Here is a 20,715-nt window from a genome sequence, read left to right as displayed (position 1 = left end):
TTTGTAAGGAGAGATAATATACCTTGTTAGATCAAGTTACATAGCAGAGAAAACCAAGACCACAACAAAAATAAAACAGAAAAGCTTTCTGACACACAAGCACTTTCTCAGAAAGCTGGCTGTTATTAAAAAGTAGTCGATGGGCTGCATATTCCAATCTTACTTATCTCACTATAATACATTTGTGTCGTCATGTTGTGAGGCATGATATGATGGTTAATGTAGGGTTAATAGTCACCTTTTTGATTGTGATTTCTTGTAATTATTTCCTCCTACACAAACCCATAAATTTCTGTATTTCCTTAAGTAATGAGGAAAACAAATATTCACCTGCCTAAAACTAATTTTATGATGTGTTAGGAGGCTTATTTCCTAATGTTTGTAAAGCACTTTGAGGCCCAAAACTGCCATGTAGTTATTATAATTATTGACAGTAGAAACAATTCTAGTGATGAATACTACTTTTTCTCACTGCAAATGGGCTCTAATTTAGATTAATTGAAGCATCTTTTGCACATTAACAAGAATTCCTGAATATGATGAGGACTGAAAAGAAATGTTTTAATGTTTTATGATATTCATTGGTAAACTCCTTAGGACTGAGACTGCATTCTACGTGTTCATCTATTGCCCAGCATTGTGAAATCCTGTCAGAATCCCTTGGTTGCAACCATAGCTTACATTGTAAATAATATTATCTGGTAACTATCCAAAAAATGTTTGTAATAATTCCTCTATATTGATTTGACCCCCATAACTTTTCTAACCTAAATTAAAAATGTATTTAGTAATAGTCACCATGGAGTGTCACCATTAGTTTTTTATATACTATAAATATATTATACCATGATTAATTATCTCTATGCATTTGATGATACACTGTAATTTGTATAGGATTAATGGACTCAGCTGATCAGTAGAGTTCCTCCATATTTCAGTAATGGCTAATCCATTAGCTGCACTGAAGTTTATCTGTAAGACTAACTGAATGAGCTGATGCTTATCAGACATTGTGCTATTCAAATAGTTTACACTTAATAATATCTGTAAAAAAACCTCCGTGCAGTTTACTGCAATTTAAAAGAGAGTTGAATTGCCTGGGGTTATGTACCAGGATGATTGTTTTCTTTGGTATACTGTCCCAAACAGTATAAATAACCTATGTGTATGTAGCTGCATTCTTCATTGATCATTTGTAATGTAATTTTTATGTCTGCCGATATTCATGATTCTGTAAAAAATACAGGGAAGGCCACATTTTTATTTTTTTAAACTATATTTTAGAAATACAGCATCTTTCAGGTTTAAGTAAGTCTAGAGTTAGTATATTACATGAGAAAAAATCACATATATAAAGCTTATATGAATGATTAAAGTATAAAAATATACAGAAGAGACGAACATTGGATAATTTTCAGTGCACCGGGGAAAGCATTCATATTTTATATCAAATAATATAACAGATGCTGTTATTGAGTGATAGCTATTCAATATATTATGTGCTTATTATGTTTATTTATTTGCTATGTATATCACCCATATGAACCTGTTAAATATCAGAACCTTGTCCTAAAGAACAAGTGAGCTAAATAGAGGAAACAATGAAGGCAGAGGGAGATGAGATACTCTACATTTATTACAATAGTATTTTGGCATAAGCTTGAGCATAGGCTTGCCAATTTTTGATGGCATCATCTGAATATTTTATTTTTAATTAAGATTACTGTAGCTTGAAAAACAGTTCCTGTGAAAGTCCTCTCTTAAAATAGAGACAGGTATGTGACAAATGGTATGCGATTGTGGAGACAAGTAAGGTATCATGGCTTTTAGGGTTATTTTTTATTTGTGGTAGCTCTTATTATGTAGCTGGCAGTCACAAACTTTTTAGGATAGGTTTCTGCTTGAATCACTTTTCCCCACAATGCTTTGCTATGCTTTTTCAGACTTGCATTCTGCAAATGGACCCAGCAAAAACAAATACTGATGAATTCCTAGGTATATCAGGGGTTCTTTTTGTCCAGCGTGACAGAATGATTTTCGGAAAAGGGAGATATCGTACAGTGACAGCTGCTAGTCAGCTTGTATTTGCTGACTGCTTCTTTTAGCATCTGCAGAGCAGCATTACAGGGCCTTGAGTGGAAACTGAAAGTAGGTACTGATGCCTCTCCAATGCTGGCTATAACTTTATAGACAGCAATAACTACCCTGAAACACAAAATTTATTTTATCACCTGTTTTTTATAGAATTTTGCCCAACTGCTTTGTAATTTAAATGCATAGGCTTATGATCAGAATAGCTCCTAAACCAATGAAATGCTGGCAAAGATATAAATCCAGTACATATCCATTGGTTCACAGCTTTACAGAACTATAAAAAGAGCCTCAGAAAGACTAAGATAACGTGAAAAAGTGTAGAGTCACTGCTCATATCCAGATATTCCTAGCAGAATGTGTCTCACAAAGATAAGAAAAGCAGAACCACTCAGAATTTTTTTTCTCTGAGCTACAAAATACTTAATTGAGAATAAGAGAATTAAAATTTCCATTTGTATAAAGGAAGAACTTAAGGTATTCTTTATGCTCCCTTGAAAACTGGAGGAACAAAGATAACATCATTCTGTCATTCTGCTCTCTTTGCAGTGTAGGTGGCAGAGCTAGCTACTCAGGGCTGTTACTTTCTGTCATAGGCAGGTGAATGAAGAAAAGCATGAAGTAAACAGGTCCTTGGTTCTTATATCACTCCATACAAGGGTCAGTATAGCTGAACCATCAATGAGGAATGTGGGGTGAGATTCATCTGATAAAATAAAAGTAGGTGTCTGATAAAGGACGAGACATTACTTGCTCGATTCTATTGAGTGTGCTAATAAAATTTTCATGGAGTCTAAAGGGAGGTTAGAGTAAATTGCTCAGGCGTTGATCTTACCTTTATTAGGATGAAGCTAAGCCTTGGTGTGAAGTTTAAGTAGCCATTTGGATTCTCTCTATAGTCTTAGACATGTGTTAAGATAAGGTGTATCTTGCTTTGCAGGGATTGAATGTCAAGCTATTGGGTGGCTAAATTTAGGGGTAATTTATCCTGCCATAAACTACGGCTGATGAGATGTTTAAAAAGTTCCATGTTTAGAACTATTTTCAGCAGTTCATACTTCAGTTCTGGAGCTTAGGGCTCTTCTTTGATGACAATGAAGTTACTATTTCTTATAATGTACTCATGCTTGGCCTTGATTTTACATACCAAGGAAGGACTATAAGTGTCAAAAATAGTAGGATCTGACTTCCAGAAGAGTATAAAAATATCCATCCCATCCATCAAGCTGGGCATAGCAAAAGTCAGTTTGTCATGACAACAAAGTAATCTGAGAGCTTTCTGATAATGACTCTAATAAATGCCTCGGTGCTTGAAAGGCATATCAGCAAAATGACAAATTGATAAAAGAGAAGGTTACACAGGAATGCAAATAAAAAGCTTTCAGTCTGTGTCAAGTATTTCTTCTTGCCTGGTAATAGCTGAATAGAAAGGAAATGAAAGAAATTCTCTTGACTGCAGGATCAAAACCACACACACGGAAAGAAAGCCCTTACATCATGTGCAAAAAGTGCTTGACATGAGTACATTTATGGCACTCTTTGAGGAAAAAAAGAGGATTTCGTGTTGACTAACTTGAGGTACCTAACCTTGGCTACAGAATTAGGAGTCATATATACAGTCAGTAAAGCTTTCAGAAACCTATTCAGGCATCGAGGTTAGATGCTTGAAGGCAGAGAGCGTGACTATCCCACACTGTATTCAACTGTCATCAAAAGTACTGCAGCAACTTAAGGATACGAATAAGGTTAAACTGAGCCAAACTAGGCATTTCAACTAGGCTCAAGAATCATGAAAAAACTATTTCAATATTTTCATATTTTTCTGCTGCTTCAGAGTTAAAAGAAATGGTGTTACTAAAACTCCTTCTGTCCTAACTTTGGGTTATTCAGACAAAGCTTTGGTGGTGCCTGAGGCATTAGGAGAGAGTAAGATGTACTGTTTATAAGGTTATCAGGAGGTTGATCTCATCAATGCACTATGTTATGAGGAAAGAAAATGTTTTAGCACTCAAAAGGTACATGCCAAGATGGTCTTGAGCAAAGAAGAAAAAATACAATGTCAGACTGTTTTAAAATTTTTTGGGAGATTTGAAGTTTGAATATGGAGTGAAGATTCTCTTGTACTCTTACTTTGTATTCCTTTCCTTCATGGAAGACAAACGTATTTTTAGCAACAGAGAACATGTATTTTGTCTATTTTTTATTTCAGTAGATGTCTGATATTCCTGTAAACCTTTCAGAGTGACAGAGGTGTTTAATTTGGCTTACCTACACTTACAGCCTCTGAAATGGCACTTTTGTTTCCTAAAACTTCTAAGATTATATATACTACTTCTTTACAGGCCTTTAGTAATCTTCCCTTTAGCTTCTAAGTCTCCTGCAGGCAGGGGCAGACTGTTACCCCCATCTATTGCACCTTAATCCTCCTTCCCTAAGGAAATGAGTCTCCTGAGAAGTTAACCTAACTATGAATGATACTACATGGAATCTACCAACCTAACCTTAATGTGCACTTAGCTTCAGAGAAACTGAGACTTCAATGTCTTGAAAGATTCTGCAACTTTAGTTTTTGGTAAAGGGTGTTTGGTTCCCCCCCTGCCCTGCATTTCTTTTCCATGTTTTGTTGTGCAAAGTTAATAATTAATTTCAAATTGTTGAAATGTTATCTCTGATGTTTTAGGAAAGTGCTGTATGGGGACAACTTCTTGGCTTTAATACAGATTGCATTGATTTACACAAATGCACCAGAGAGCCGGTAAAAACCTTTTAAAGCCTCACTGCATCTTTCTCATTCCAGATTTCATATGGGCTCAGTTTTATTAGCAGAAACACCACTTGTATTGTCCCATCTTCCTGCCACACTGAACAGAAAGAAAAGAGCCCACTAGTCATTATTATGTGCAGTATTCAGCCTCTTCATGAATTACTCCATTTTCAAATACAATTAAAAATAATTAAATATTTGGTTAGTTCTAATGAACTTCTGGGATGGCGCTTCCTTCTGCGATTCCAGAAACTGTGACTTGTTGTTATCTAACATCTGGGAGACAAGGCATAAGGTGGTAATTTAATTAGGTGGGACGGATCAACAGATGGTACTCCAGGAGTATGAATGATCCTGTAGCATACACATGCATAGCTTTATTCACCCTCCCCGCCCCTTTTTGCAACTGTACCTGCTCTGTCAACATCCAGATGTCATACCTGCGCCCTATCCAGCTGAGCCTTGTCCTCACTAGGATTTTCCTATATGCTATTAAATGGCAGGCAAGGTAGGATGGACAGATGTGATACATAGTTATGATAAGCTGGGGAGAGCACATCCTTCACCTTAGTGTTGCTGTACTTATGAGAATTTTCTTTCCTGCTTTTCCTATTTATCCTCATCTGCCGAGAATGAGAGTAAGAACATGTGCAGTCCTCTATGTTTAGCCTTAGTTACCACCTCTCCTTCTCTCTCTGCAGATTGGCAAAAAAACCTGATGTGTGAGACTACGAGATTTTGTGGACCCAAAGATGTTAGTAGAGGTATCACTTTTTGCCAGCTCTGGAGTCCTGTGAGCTGCACCACAGTTCATTCTTGCCCCAAGTCAAGGCAGTGACGTACTCCTAGCCACAAACACAATTTAGCCAAGAGCGGAGCATTACTCTACATTGACAGGATAACAGAACATGGCTTGTTGCTTCGCATATAGACCCTCATAAGAGCATCAAAATAGCTATGCTAAGTCAGACCAGAAGCACATCTTTAAGTGTAAAATAAGATACTGACTTATGGACTTTTCTTTTTTTTATTTTCTTTTGGGGCTTTTGGAATTCTGAGTTTTGTTGATGTTTTGGAGTTCTTTTGAACGGTTAGATGGCCTCAGCTTTTGGCCAGCCATACGTGTAGCAGATACTACTAATAGTATCTTATTGCTGAGCAAGGTAGTGGAACATTACTGGGAATTAATTCCCAGATGGATGTCTAACTAACAGTTAATGTTTGTACCAGCAATAAAGCCCATAAATAAAGTAGAAGCTTCACATTCACTGAAGTCCTGAAGCCCAAAGAGAGACCAGCTCCCTGTCTGAGGGGACTTTCAATCAAGTAGGATAATCCTTCAGATGACTGTGATTGATTTTCGTTGCCCAAAGCCTATGCTTGTTGTGTTAAATAATGTATCTACCCTGCGAGACAGGCTGTAATTCTCTCTCTGCTGGAGAAGTGTTGTGTTGTATCTATCTCCTAACTGGGAGTAACACCCTTTCTCTAACAGGGTCAGACACAGAAATCTGAGGCATATTATAAGAAAAAAGTGAGCACACAACATTTCCTTTGTGCATCCTCCCAGCTTTCAGCAGTCTGCAGCTTGGTTATTAATGGATTTTCCTTGCATTAATATGTCTAACTTTCTTAATTAGGCTCTCCATAGCCTCCTGAAGCAGCGAGTTGCACAGTTTAACTGAATGACACAGAAATAAACTGAAAAAACAGAGAACATTGTGTGCGGATGTATACAGGAAAGAATCCTGCAGGCAAACCATTTTGGTGCCCTTGCTGAAGGCCACTTTATTCAGTAATGTTAAATAGAGCTATGTACAGAAAAGGATGGGATTTAGCACTGTTAGGACACCTTATTCTGTTCTCCTTTGGGCATTAGCCCAAAGTTTATGGGGAAAATGTATTGGACAGGTATGGTAAAAAAATCTTGACTCTATTGCATGTTCCACTGCTGTAAAGTACAGCAATGTAAAACTTATGCTTTAGTGCCTATAGTCTTTTTTTTTTTTTTCTTTAAAGTGGAAATGAAAACAGGGAAGTACCTCAGAGATAATTTCATGATCCAAATTACTTTTTGTGCACAAATAGCAAAGTACACTAATATCAATCCTAAGCTTAGACTGAATGGTTCACTGAGAAACAGTTTAATTTATCACATTAATTATGTAATTAAAACATGAAGGAAGCAATGGTTTAATTGAAGACAGGCAGTGTTTATTTGTTCACACAGGTATTTTGCATCCTTGTAAATTCATCAAATGAAGAAAATGTTTGCAACACTGTAATTGGAGGGCCTAATTTATCCTTTTTTTAACCACCTCCAAATATATAAAAGTTGTTTGTTTATTCATGCCTGGAAATTAGGTAATTTCTTTTTTAGAAAAAGGTAAAGAGTGCAGCAAAGTTAATTCTTGTTGTATAAATTTGTACAGAAATGCAGAACATACATTAATTCATCTCGCTCTATAATTGTGCCATAAAGTAACACATGCTTTATTATAATTCTAAAAGAAAATCTTATCTGCAAACCATATGCTCTATGATGCCCTTATGCAAATTGTTATTTTTATCTGACAATATTCAAGACAAATATTTTTTTCTAAATAAAGGCAAAACTGTATAATGTTTTGCTTGTCACTTTCATCTCTCACACATCCATATACAGATATTTACTTTGTTGGGTGATAGTGGGATGCATGAACTTTTGTGAGATATGGAATATGGATGACCTTTCAACTTCATTATTGTACAATTTATTTTACTTCATTTATACTATTATTATTTTCAGTCATACTAATCAGGCTGACATTACCTTGCAGTTGTGTTCTTTTATCCTTTCTAGAGGTATATTACAAAAATAAAATTAAATCGCTAATGTAAAATAGTTTGCAGCAGGAGGGGGTTTGGTTTATTGTTTTTTCTTGTTTTGCATTTTTGTGTTCATTATTGATTTGATTTAAATTATCCTGTGGAGATAGTACGATATTTGAAAGGGCCGGTTATGAAATTGACAGGTAGTCTATTCATCAGTCCCTTTGGTCCTTCCTTCACTCCAGAGCCCAACCTGCAAAATATGGTGTGAACAAATAACTTTAGGCTTATGAGTTGCCACACATATGCCTGCTTTCAGTGGGGCTAATGGTCTAAGTCAAGTGACTTACAAAAATCAGCGTTGTCAGGATGCAGGCCATAACATGTAGGCAGGTGAGAAGACCACATCAGCTGCAGGAGCATAACAGAGATAAGTGAATTATTGAACTGCTATCTGATTATCCCAGCATTCTTGTGCAAGCTTTTCCTTGAAAGCAAGGGGTCGAGAGAAACTCCTTGCAAGATGAGGATAAAGATCAGCCTCAAGAAAGACTACCATGCATGTTGCCAGGTCCAATAACAACAAATTATATCTTACTTTTTCTGTTCCTGCTTTCTCCCTCTTGGTTCTCCCTTCCTCATATCATACTCTACTCTTCTTTCCTTTTACTGTCTCATTTCCTCCACAGTCTCTGCTGGTTACATCTATGTTACCACTGGAGTCGTTAGCACTTCAGGTTAGGTGGTAGCAGCTTTCCCTTCAAGACTTACGAAACTCTCTAAAGTGATACTGAGATAGAATGAAACAAAGCTATTCTTAGAGGACCTGAAACATCACAGAGTCTAAAGGAATCAGGACAGGTATTTGAGAAAATGATTGTTCGTTACTATCACCTCTGTACAGATAATAGTACCTACCTTTCATGATAGTCACTAATCAGCCTTTGGGATGGAATAAACTTTCCAGAGAGATACTGCATAGATGTACTGGGCTTCTGCCATTCTTCAGACTCGGTGCTCCATGTCCTCCTTAGCATTTGAAAATCTAAATAGCACTCATGTTTGCCAACTGATTAATAGCTAAACAAGAAGTGGCATTTTTATTGTTGGAGTGCTTGTCTGGGATTTTTATGAAGAGTGGTTATTAGCTTGACAGAATTCAAGTTTTTTCATCAGTGATTTGATAATAAATATGAATTCTGTGGGTGACAAAGTGACATAGCCTGCAGTCACCTCATAAGAGGTACCTGTTCAAAGAAAATGAGTTTTAATACCAATGCAAAACCATGTCTTTCAGGAGAAGGAATGAAAAGCATACTGCCTTAGTGGGGGACCATTTTCAGGAAATCAGGCAGACTGAAAAGTGGCTTAGGAGATGATGTGGTCAAGCAGCTCTGCCCCAGCTGTCCACAAAATGGGGTGGCAAAAAATGACCGTTAAAAATCCTTGGCTCTGTAAATAGAGAAGTATGTAAGAAATAAATTTACCTTTTTAAATAGCACTGCTGAGAATGAAAATGGAATATTGCATCCAGTTCCAATACCCTTGTATTTTGTGTGAGTGTAGTCTTATCTCATTTTCTGTTCCAGTCCTAGCTATGAAATGAGCATCTTAAGATTGCCTATCTTCCCAAAATGCACAATTTTATTTTATTAAGAGTCCATTTTAACCCAGACCTAAAATCAGGGGCAGATTCAGAGATGTTCTTACTTTCCCTGAAGTGTTTCACTAATCACTCCCAGATGGCAATAAAACAATAGCCAGGGAAAACAGAAAAGTAATAATATTGTCACATAAATGGAAAGATGCCACAAATGAGTGCATTTACAGATTATTTGCATGCCGAAAATACTTGAGAACAGACAAGTGGCAATTGGTTTGCAATGTCTCTGCTGGGAAACTCCATACAATTATAATTAGTGCTCTGCCTCTTATTATTCTAACTTGGTTGTGAGATAGACTGCAAATGATTTTTTAATGGCTTTGGATGTATATTTTTCCTTTGTTATCAGACCATAACAGCAACAAGAACAGTATTCTCATTCTACTCAATCTGCCAAAGTGTCCTTTGTACCAGATGGTTTTGGCTTCACTAAACTAAATTTAAATCATTAAATGATTGCACTGTATCCGATGTTATCATCTTGACAGACCTCGTAGCTAGAAGTTGGTTTCCATCGGTAGGTTTTCGTTCAAGACAGAAACCTGGTCAATAGGGAACAATTTAAGTTTATCCAGTTATTTACTTTATTGGCACTTCCCCCCACCACTCATTCATATTCCTAACTTCATCCAGGCCTCCTACAATGCAAGATTGATGATTATTGGTTTTATTGGGTAGAGAAGGTTGCTGTTGCCAAAACATAGGATCAATAAAAAATTGTAGGTGATGATAATTTCTGTATTGTTCTCATGTTCCTTAATGTTTCTCAGAGTGAGGGCACCTGGGGAAATAGTGGAGCTAAACAAAAGATTAAGGTAGTTAGGAAAAATGAGGGGAATAATGAAATTCTAATCATTTGACAGATATGAGTGGAACATCAACAATGAATAAATGTATTTGCAGTGTACACTGTAATAATCTAAATAACATAATGAGGTCTCCTGTTAGTAAAAAGTATTGGAAAATATTAAAGACACCTTATTGTCATAAAAATGAGTGATTTAAGTTCATTTTCATGCATTTATAGTACTATGTTAGTCACTATAAAAAATGTAGAAGGGTTTTAAAAAAGGGGTTTTCCTGTTTTTTTCCTTTTCTACTTGATAAGTAAACCATTGTATATATTTGCTAATTGTAAGGGTTTTTTTAAGAAAATGGAGGAAAACAAAGGAAAAATCCTACCTACTGAGTTAAATTAAATTAAATGTTTGCCAAGTATAAGCATATGGTAAAGTTTCAGTAGTAATATGATGTCATTTGTTAATTAGCTTTATTGGATCAGACTAAAAAATTGGATGACATTTCAGTGAAAAGCATTTCAAATATCCTTTTATACACAAAATAGAGAAAAGCAATTATTGATGCAGGCTCTGAAATCAGATATTAAAGAGACAAAATAAAGGGACAGAGATAAGCAGTTGTGAAGGGAACTAAAATACTGGCATGTGGATCAGTGCAGTAAATGAGTGAGATTATTGCTTAATGGTGTGATAGACTAAAGAAACTAAGGAGTAGAATGGGGAAGACAATCTGAGAAAAACTCATTTTGTGAAGAATGATGAAAAGGTTCTAGTGGAGTGACCTATAGTTCAGATATTGACTGGAGAAGACTGGAGCATATTGATCACCAATATGCTTCATCACTGAATAAGTACTAAAATCAGAAAGTGGTGGTCTTTTAGATTTGGTTGGACAAGGACTGAGAACATTCTGGAGAAGGTAGTAATAAAAAATAAACTGCCCTGACTGGTTGTGAGTTTGATTTATGCCATATAGTACTAGGTAAAATTTTGGTGTGCACACAAGTTCTTTGATTGCAAAGGAATAAATTTGTAGACATTAAGAAAACCTTCCAGTTAAGCTTACTAGCCTGAAGAGAACCATGTTTGAATCCAACTTTTAACCAGCCAAACTGGCAAACAATTAATTATTATCATATTATACCCCCCACCATGCCATTATTGCATGTGGTCTCTTTGAATTTAGCATCCTTATTTTTGTTGGTGTGTCATAAAAATGATATTCCAGAATCCCAAGGGTCACATTTCCAACTCCCTTCACCTTAATTCGCTCTATCTTGAAGTCAGCAGTTCGCGGGACTGCTGTTGGCTAATGTGAATGCTGATCATCTCTAACATGGAAAAAGAAGAAAAGATTGTGTGGGAAATTAAGGTGAGAAGAAATGAATGAAAATGCAAGTAGTAGCAGTAATGAAAGCCTCTGTCTTTATAAGGATACTCCTCAATGTCCCCGTTCACTTCTTGGTTCGTATTGCCTGCCCCCTTCCATGGCATGTGACCATATGTTTAACAATTAACTCAGTGCAGATTTTTCTGTGTAATTTTTATTGCCCTTATGTCAATCCTAGGCTGTATTTTGCATAAAATTAGTCCAAAAATCAGTGGAAAAAGGAATTATCATTTTAATTGCAAATTTAAGTGCTGTGATCAATATTCCAAACATGCTGAGCTATAATATCAGAAGGCTTACTAAGAATAACATTTATATGCAGCCATTCCTTTCTGACAGATTTTCTGCCTAAATACTGTGCCCAATAAGAAAAAGAAGACAAACTGAAAAATCTCATTCTGGCAACATACTGTGTGATCAGGAGAACAATGTAGAAATCAAAGATGTCCCTGAAGGATATGTTTGCCTGAGTCAGTTCAAAACCTTTTAAACTGGTCTTTCAAAAGAACACGATGCTCTTATTTGTTCTGTTTTGCAGCAATGTACTGATTAATGCTTGTGCAAATTTTGAGAAGACTAGTCTGGCATAGGGATTTGCTTTCTTTCACCCCTTCTGCTCCCTCTTTTTTTGTGGACTCGCAAGCTGACTAAGCCTAGATCAAATTTAAAGATGACACAGAAACTTTGGTGCAAAGGAAGACAGCAAATATTTAGGCCTCTGTTGCTGTTCCTTGTTGGGGGAAGGCAGAAGTGTACAGCTGTATTTAGAAAAAATACAGTGTAACCCATCTTTCACTGACACAAGAGATCTGCAGATCTGGAAGAGGGTCCCTGGGGACATCAAATGTTCCCTAACAATGTAGGCAACTGTGTCATACAATCCCATCCCTTAATTCTTCAAGGAACACCTTAAAAACAGTTGCACAGTAAATATTACAGAAAAAGAATGTGCTCTTTTTGAGTATTAACCTCACAGTCTCTGCTGGCCAAGGTGTTATAAGTACCATGGTGATGATCTCATATAAAAAGTCTCTACTGAGCAGCAAACACCTAGCAGAAGAGGTGAGAATAGTGATTTCAAGCTTTCTTCACACAGAGTCCTCCTTCTAGTTCAAAATATCACAGATATTTTTAGTTGAAAACTCATTTTACTGGAGGACTGATGCCACAGCCGGGAAACTTGCTTCTTCACTTTTTCTTTGCCCTTATCTTTTCAGTGTAAGCAATGAGGTTCACAAAACAACTTCTTATATCACAGCAGGAGGAGGAAAAAGCTGGCTTTAAAATACAGCACATCATATCATCTCCGTGTGAGTCAGAATACTAGGAAACTCACTTTCCTGTAGAATATTTACCTGCCTTAGACAAGAGTTGCAAGTTTTAAGACAGTTTTAGAGAAAAAAAGCTGCAGTTTGACATCTCTTATAGTGAAGTGCTCTAAGAACACATTGTGAATCACTTTGAAGGGGAACAGAGTAAAAGTAAAGTGTCATTATTGAAAAAACCTAACAAAAAAAGGTGCCAGGAAAACTCAGCAGGAAAAGGTAGATAATATTTTGGGTGGAACTGAAAACAGATACAAGAAAGATGATACAGTTTCTAATTTACCCATGGGGCACAGGAAGACTAACTGTGCTCACAGGTTGTGGATCTCTGTTCCTGTGGTGGCTGGATCACATAGACATTCGAGTCAAATATATAGTGGGAGGTATCTTAATTGAGGCAGTATGCCAGCTCCCAAGGTGCCACATTCAAACCCTGCTGGGGACCCATCCAGAGGTGCTGACCTTCTGATTACTAGAGAGATTTAACCTTGTTAGGAATAAGTGGGCTGACTGGCTAGGACCCAGCTAAAATCAAGTATATGGACTGAAGGCTACATCTGTGGATGGAGTTAAGCATGAAAATGCTGCCGTTGTCATGCTGTAAGCCTTGCTAGGTCTAAGCAAGAAGTTGTTCAGGTACCTGGACCAAAGGGAACTAGTGAAGCCAAGAAGCCAACCAAAGAAGAGTGAGGTCAGAGCATGTTCAGAGGCTGTTGTGAAAGTCAGGAAGCCAGAAAGACTGTATGGCAAGCTTGGATATGAAAAATGAGAGATGTTTCACTCTGCCCATCCATTTTTCTACCTGTGAGAGCGGTGTTTTGCAAAACATCTGCCAGCATGAAGAGTGGCTCTGTTCTCCCCTCCCCTGTTCCTGGCTCTGCACCTCTGCTGCTTCTCTTGTACTGTCAAGGACAGATTGAGTCTAAAAATACCATTTCTCAAGACATGGTGAGACAAATTAACAAGCTGTCCTTTTTTCCAGAAGGCAAGGTCTCACTGCGCACTCCCACCTTCCCTGTTCCCCTCCTCATTTGCTCTCCCACTGCTTACCTTGTGCCTGCTGAAGAGACTTTTCTGTTAATATACCTCACTGAAGTGGAGGAATAGAAGCCTAGCAAAATACTGGATATTTTTCTGCCTTTTTAGTGAGTTACATTAGTTCAGTAAAAGGTCTGACAGGTGCCAAAGGAAACACAAATGGTTGAATGCTAAAATTATGTGGCCAGGAGTAGGGGAGGGCTGAGGTTAGTTAGGGCTGAGGAAGAGAGGAGCAGGGCAAGAGGAAAGAGAGAGTCACAACATCTACAAGGTGTCTGGTTGGTCCAGCAGTGTGTGCGGCCAGAGCCTTGGACACACACAAATACGTGTCTTGGGAAAGAGTGGGAGGCAGCTTGTAATGTGGCCCTGAACAGCAGGCTGATAGAGACAGCAAGGTGCTAAGTCACAGCTGAAGGATCCCTTTCAGTTGTGGGACTAAGCAAGGAGCTGAGAACATTGGATATAAAAGATTTCACTGACTGGCAAAGTCAGGAGACTATGGATTTGAAAGGACAGTTGAGCCTTGAGATTGCACTAAACTTTGATTAAGTTGAGCCTGGGCTTATTGAGGCTAAAATTTAGTGTGTGTGTGTGTCTGCAATATCTAATAAAAATCGACAAATGTTAGAGACACTGACTTGCCTGTTATCTTTATTACTAATACTGAACCTCCTAGAAAAAGGAAAGTCTTTGTGTAAGAGCTAAGACAATGTATTAATGATACTGTGGGATGTGGAGCTGTGATGTCCAGCTCTACCTTGAGCTCAGACAAAGACTGAAGTTTACCTGACACTTAGAGCTAGCCCAGTAGTCACTAAGTGAGGAAGAGGAGAAAAGGAGAGAGACAGGAGAAAATTCAGAGAGACTGAAGAACCAGCTGGTCTCCAGCCATCAAGATCTATTTAGAGGTCTGATCTATGGAGGGTAGACAGGGAGAGGAAGAGAGAATGATCAGTAAGAAAAAGCAACAGTTTGGCAAGTAACAACCACTGTTGGAAAAGCCAGTTCAAGCAAAGGAAAGAAGAGAGAACATCACTGGAGGGACCAGAACTAGGAACAGGCTGGGATGGAGCACAAGCAGACAGACTACAGAGGAGCAGAATTTAGGATTATCCAAATTAGGATATGGAATGGGACACAGGCTGTGTCCACATGGCTGTGTGGCATGCTGACAAGAATAATATCTGGAATTGTTATACATGCCTGCCACCTGGGGAGACCCAAGCAGGCTTACAGGATTGTCTTGCTCTTTTGAGAGTGCAGCTTTAACGAAGAGGTCAGTTATGGATCCTGACTGTCCTGATGGGACAGAGCAGGCCCACAGAAGGTCTTACTTTGATGAATCTGAATTGCTCTGAATTGCTCTGGCCAGGTGTACAATACAGCTTATAGACATACCTCATGGGTTTTCAGTGATCCCATAGAGATGGGATTAGTAGAAGTTTCTATTTTTGCTGATTGTTTTGAGTTAAAAAGAACTAGCTCACACAAAGAGACATGTGCAAATGAGTATGAAAGTATCAGGCTCAGCCTGGAAATAACAGTATGCACAGTACCTAGAGACATGGCAGCTTACAGAAGGAGAGAGGATGTGACCTGAGTACAGTTTGTGATTGTACAACCGGAAGGTCCCCTGCAGATACAAAATCTCTGCTAATAGAATAAAAATCCATCTAGCTTGACAGACCTGGGATGCTTCCATGTTAGTGCCCAGGACACAGTATCTAAAGCGGCAAGCAGGTCTGGGAGTGCTGCTGCCACTGTCCAGGTGGACTGGATGTGTCTCTGCTGTGGATGGTTTTGCCTTGCTTTCTGTGTTGTGAGCGGGGTCAGGAACGCACAGGAGATGAAATCTCTTTCTGCTTGAGACTGAGGTTGTGTGTAAATTAGCATTTGCTGCAGCTCAGTGGGAGCAGATCTGCAGAGTGAAACAGTTGGTGCAGAGGAGAGTGTCTGCACTATAAGTGTTTTGAGATGTTATACTTTCAACTAGCTCTAGTATTGCTTTGCCCAAATTAGGTTATAAACAGATCATCACAAGTGATCAAGTTGCTTCTTCTCAGATGAACTGTGGCACTGATATTCTGGACATGCTACCCCATTGCAAATGTAAGGTAAAGTCTGTCAGTCCCTTGGCTGTGGGCTTAGAAAAACATATGACAACTGTTGTGGAAAAAGGATGAGGGTGGCCTGCAAGGTCTCAGCATCTAGATCCTGCAGTTGCTGAGCTTGAACAAATCTGGTAAATTATGATATTAAACCATGATGGCTTGTTCACTTGTGACTGTCTAGATGTACTGTTATACTGAGCAGAGTTGCTGCTATGCCCTGAAATGTACTGTTTATTCACAACTCCTAGTGCAGAATTAGTACATGGCTGCTGGCATAGGTCTTCCCTTTTGACTTTGCCTTGGGTGAAGTTTGAGGTCTCTGATATTCCAGTTAACATTAAGCTGAGGTTTAGGGCATTCCCTGTCCAGTTTCCCATACTGAAGGATGTCTGAGGCATGCTTTTATGTATTTTTATTTTGGGTAAGTAGTCCACCTTTTCAATTAATTTTTCATAACTCCTCTTACAGAAATAATTTATTCTCACTGTTCTTCATGCACAGAATTAACCTAGGGGGTTGGTAGTCCTGCGAACACCTATCAGACCTCAGTAAGATGGCTGCTAGTGGAAGCAGGAGCCAGGGAAATGTCAATTTTAATTACAAACTTTATTTTCACATGCAGTTTTCGCTGTTTATGTGATAAGGCTTTCTTGTTTTTGTTTTGTTTTTAACAGCCATACTGTGCCTGACAAAATGAGTGTCTCTATCTTTTTAAAAGCAATGGCTGCTTCTTAATGCAATGAGATTTTGCTTAATAACAACACAGCACATAATCCTGAAAGCCTGAGGGTACAGTTTAAGCATTTGGAAAAATGACCTTTTGTTTTATTAAGAGAACTAGCTAGCAGGCTTTGATGCCTAAATTTTGTTCCCTCTGTGCCATAGTAAAGAATTCAAAACCTGTTGCTCGGTTATGCCTGAATTTGAGATCTTCCTCTCCATCTTCAAAACTGGTACACAGAGCTACCCAACCCTCTCATGCAGACAACCTCACGTGGAATTAAATCAGGAAGCAGATGTCATCTTCCTCACCCAAGAATGCAACAGAACTTCAAGTGGCACTTGGAAAAGGGATAAAGTCACAGAGCAAACCATGTTAGCTCTGTCTGTAATATTTATAGTCAAGGCAATCCAGCAAGATTTTAATTCTCACATGGGAGAAAATCCGGTTAAATTGAGCCTGATATTTGGAGAGTAAATTACCAGCTGAGACTGGTATTCAAGTTTGCACTTAGTAGGGTAGAAAGCCCACAGGTGAGCCTGTGAGCAGCATCACTTTTCTCAAATAGTCTGTCTCCCCATCCTTAAAGTCTTTACAGCAGTTTACCAAGGAAGAACCATTTTTCTATACCATTGTGGCCCTGATTTCTGGATAAGAGTGGTGACAGTAGCATCAGAAGCAATAAGGCTTAAGCACTGGTGCCGAAAAGAGGACATTAGACACCATTTCCTTGCTAGGGCTTTGCTCACATACTCTTCTTGCAAGATTTTAGTTCCAAAGCATTAAAGGACATTCACCCTTCTTTTCTCTGGGGCAAAATTTCAAAGTACCATGAAAGTGCAGGCCTGTGTGCCTCTCTAGGAAAATATGCATATAGTCAGTTTGAATGTGGATAGTTGATTTTTGATTTAGCTTGCCCCCTTTTTAAATAAACCTCATAATTTAGGTTGATGGTGAAATTAAGAGGGCCAGTGGAAGAGTAAAAGGTCAAATTTCAGTGAATCTGGAATCTATCTCAGAATAAGGGTCCCAAAATATTTCACATACTGAAGGTATGAGCAGTCATTGCAACACAGGGAGCTGTATAGCTTAGCTGATCCCCTTACTATGTCTGAGGCAGACAGCTGTAAGAGCAGTATACTTGAGCATTTGGACCAAAGACACAAATCTTCATTTTTATGAACAGTGCCCCATTTCTTTATTCTCCCTGAGAATTCTTAACAGGAGCTTCAAAGATCTTCTCTAAAAAGAGCTCCATAAGTCTTTTTGATTTTCTTAAGGAAGATGTAGAAATGTATCAGGCATCGCATGCTACATAGTTCAATGCTGTCATTTGGACAATTCAGTCAACCAAATCTGTACTGCCTTCTTAGTTTGTAAGGAGGAATTTTGGGGAAAAAGAAAAAAAAATCTGTAAGCTGCTGTTTTCTTCTGGTGGGCATTTTCTTTCAGTTATCTAATTTAACTCAGAAAATGTTATCTTTATAAAAGGATCCTCTGCATCTTTAGGGTTTTCTCTCAAATCAGATTAACCTAGCACAATGTTTAATAATGAATTCCACTCAGCATGCCAGTGGAACAGAAAAGTTCTTTTGTCTGATCTCAGACAAGTTCTCTAATAGGTAAAAATGAGATCCACAGGGCAGAATATGCTAATGTATTATGAAAATAATTTATTAGAATTTCTGAAAGCTATTTGACTTATCTCATGGCACATTTACTGCAGTTTCATGATTATCAGCCCTTTTCAGCTTGTTGCATTAGAAATGCATGAGGGGCCGAGGAAAACATTTGCGAAACTTTTTTGCTTCTTAACAGGCTGGTCTCATAAACCGGTTACTGTACTTTGGCTTTGCACTTTGCTGTTCACCCTTATTAGGAGAATTGCAAAATATTTAGGTATGAGTTCTAAACCCTGTATTAAACTCTTTTAGGACTGTGAGGAAGCTCAGCTTTCTGGGTAGCATCAATCTTTACAGTAGCCTGAAACAAACACCTGAAACTTCTGGATTTTAACTCGGTCTTGTTCTGTTCAGTGACTTGTTTTGTCTGGTTGATTGGAAGATTACTTATGATGTGAGTCCCTCAGGACCTTCATTCTGTGAGTAATAAATGAGTCTTCAGCATCTGTTTTGTTGATGTGATGGATCAATAGCTAGCCTTATGATTGACACTTACGTAAATCACAGCAAACATCAGGAGGTATACTACTAAGGATGCAATTAATGTCACCTAAAATTAAAGTAAGTTATGTAGTTATTTGTTGTGTTTGCTTTTTGTCATATTTTGTTGCCTTTTTCTAAAATGCAAATTATAAGCAGGAATGGAAGATGTCTAAATTTAGGCACATTTGGATTTAATCTACAGTTTTAGTGTGGCAAATTGTAAATGCTGAGAACATTTGGATAAGCTTTTAGGTGTGAATATCCCAAAACAAAGGGGCTCTTTGTAGTTGTGCTGCTCTGGGTTGTTGTTTAAGGCTTCCTGGGAATTGTAAAAATATTTCTCATTACAGGACAGAGGAGCATTGATGAACTAACTTTCTGCAGTGCTTGGATAATCATAGATTTAGAAGCCATACAACAGTAAAATGTGTTTATCAATACATATTAATATAGAGATATGTAAGTACTTGTTATATTTGTGCAGAGGTCGGAATAAATAGAGGAATAAACCTTATTAGGCAGTGTGATCTCTCCTTTACATTGTTAATGATAAAAGTTCTGGAGTTCCCATTTACAGTCTGTATGGTTGCAGTATCAGAAACAGCAAAAAGTGCCTGTCTGCTGCCTTTTGCACTGACCATTGCTCTCTGTCTCTCCTGGTGCCCTGTGGAAAAACTGAGTTGCATGAAGTCCTCGAGAAAAACAGATCCAGTCTGAGGAAACCATGCTGAATAAAGCAATATTTAGAAGTTTATGTGGTCCTGCAGATGTGGTGGTTGAGCGAAAAATCCTTCTGACAGAAGAATAACATATTAGCCTCGTTAGAGACAAAGAGGGACTAAGAACTGCATTTCTGAAGGTGTTCAGTAATTAAATAGAGTAGGACTTAAGCCGTACTGAATGGAAGGAATTAGCCAGCTGTAGTCTGGATATCATTGCCTAAAAGTCCATGCAAGTAAACATCATTGAACCAAAGTATCTTGAGACCAATCTAATCTCAGGTGGTGACTTCTTCCTTCTGGTATTTGTGAATTAAAGACACATGTCTTCTCCAATGTTTCTTCCACTCTAGTAATTGACTTCAGTCGTATATAAGTCATCATATTTGACTGAATTTATTTCTCCACGTGCTGCAAATCTTTCTATAAAGAAAACACTTACCATGATATAAAAACACATAGATCCTGGAATTACACAGTATTTCTTACCCAGTCCTGAATAAGCAGAAGTTCTTGCCATGGCAGTGCTCTGAAAGACTTGTTGCTCACATCTGAATCCTGTTTAAATTAAAATGGCAAAGCCATTGGGGACCAATTCATAGCAGATGACAAAGAAGAAAGAAAGAGGGAAAATAAATTTAAAACTGACATTTTCCTTAATGACTGTCTCTTTGAACTTCTTTTGGAAATAGCTCATTCTACTGCCAGGGGCTGATCTTTTCCAGGAGTCTGTTATGAAATTCAGCCATATTTTGCATCTGTTTTCAAGCACTAAAACCACAGGGCTAAATATATAGACATACATTGACGTACCTCCTCATAAGTGATAATGGTGAACAAATAATGCTAATGACTCTACTCTCCTTCTCCCAGTAGGTATTTGGGTTCACTGAGAAGATAGCACATGTTCTTATTTTTCATTTACTTTTACTAGCCTGGAGTATTTTTCCTATTAATATTTGCTCCAGAATCCTCCAATCCCATACAATAATTATAGGAAGGTTCTGTAAAAACTGTTCTCTGTGCAGTGACATTTGCTTATCTCAGTCACCTCTTTACACTCTGTCCTACCCATATTACCTAATTGTGGCACATCAGTCAAAATTTCCACATTCAC

Source organism: Ciconia boyciana, chromosome 5 (genome assembly GCF_034638445.1).
Source record: "Ciconia boyciana chromosome 5, ASM3463844v1, whole genome shotgun sequence".
NCBI lineage: Eukaryota > Metazoa > Chordata > Aves > Ciconiiformes > Ciconiidae > Ciconia > Ciconia boyciana.
Note: the sequence above shows the minus strand (reverse complement) of the source record.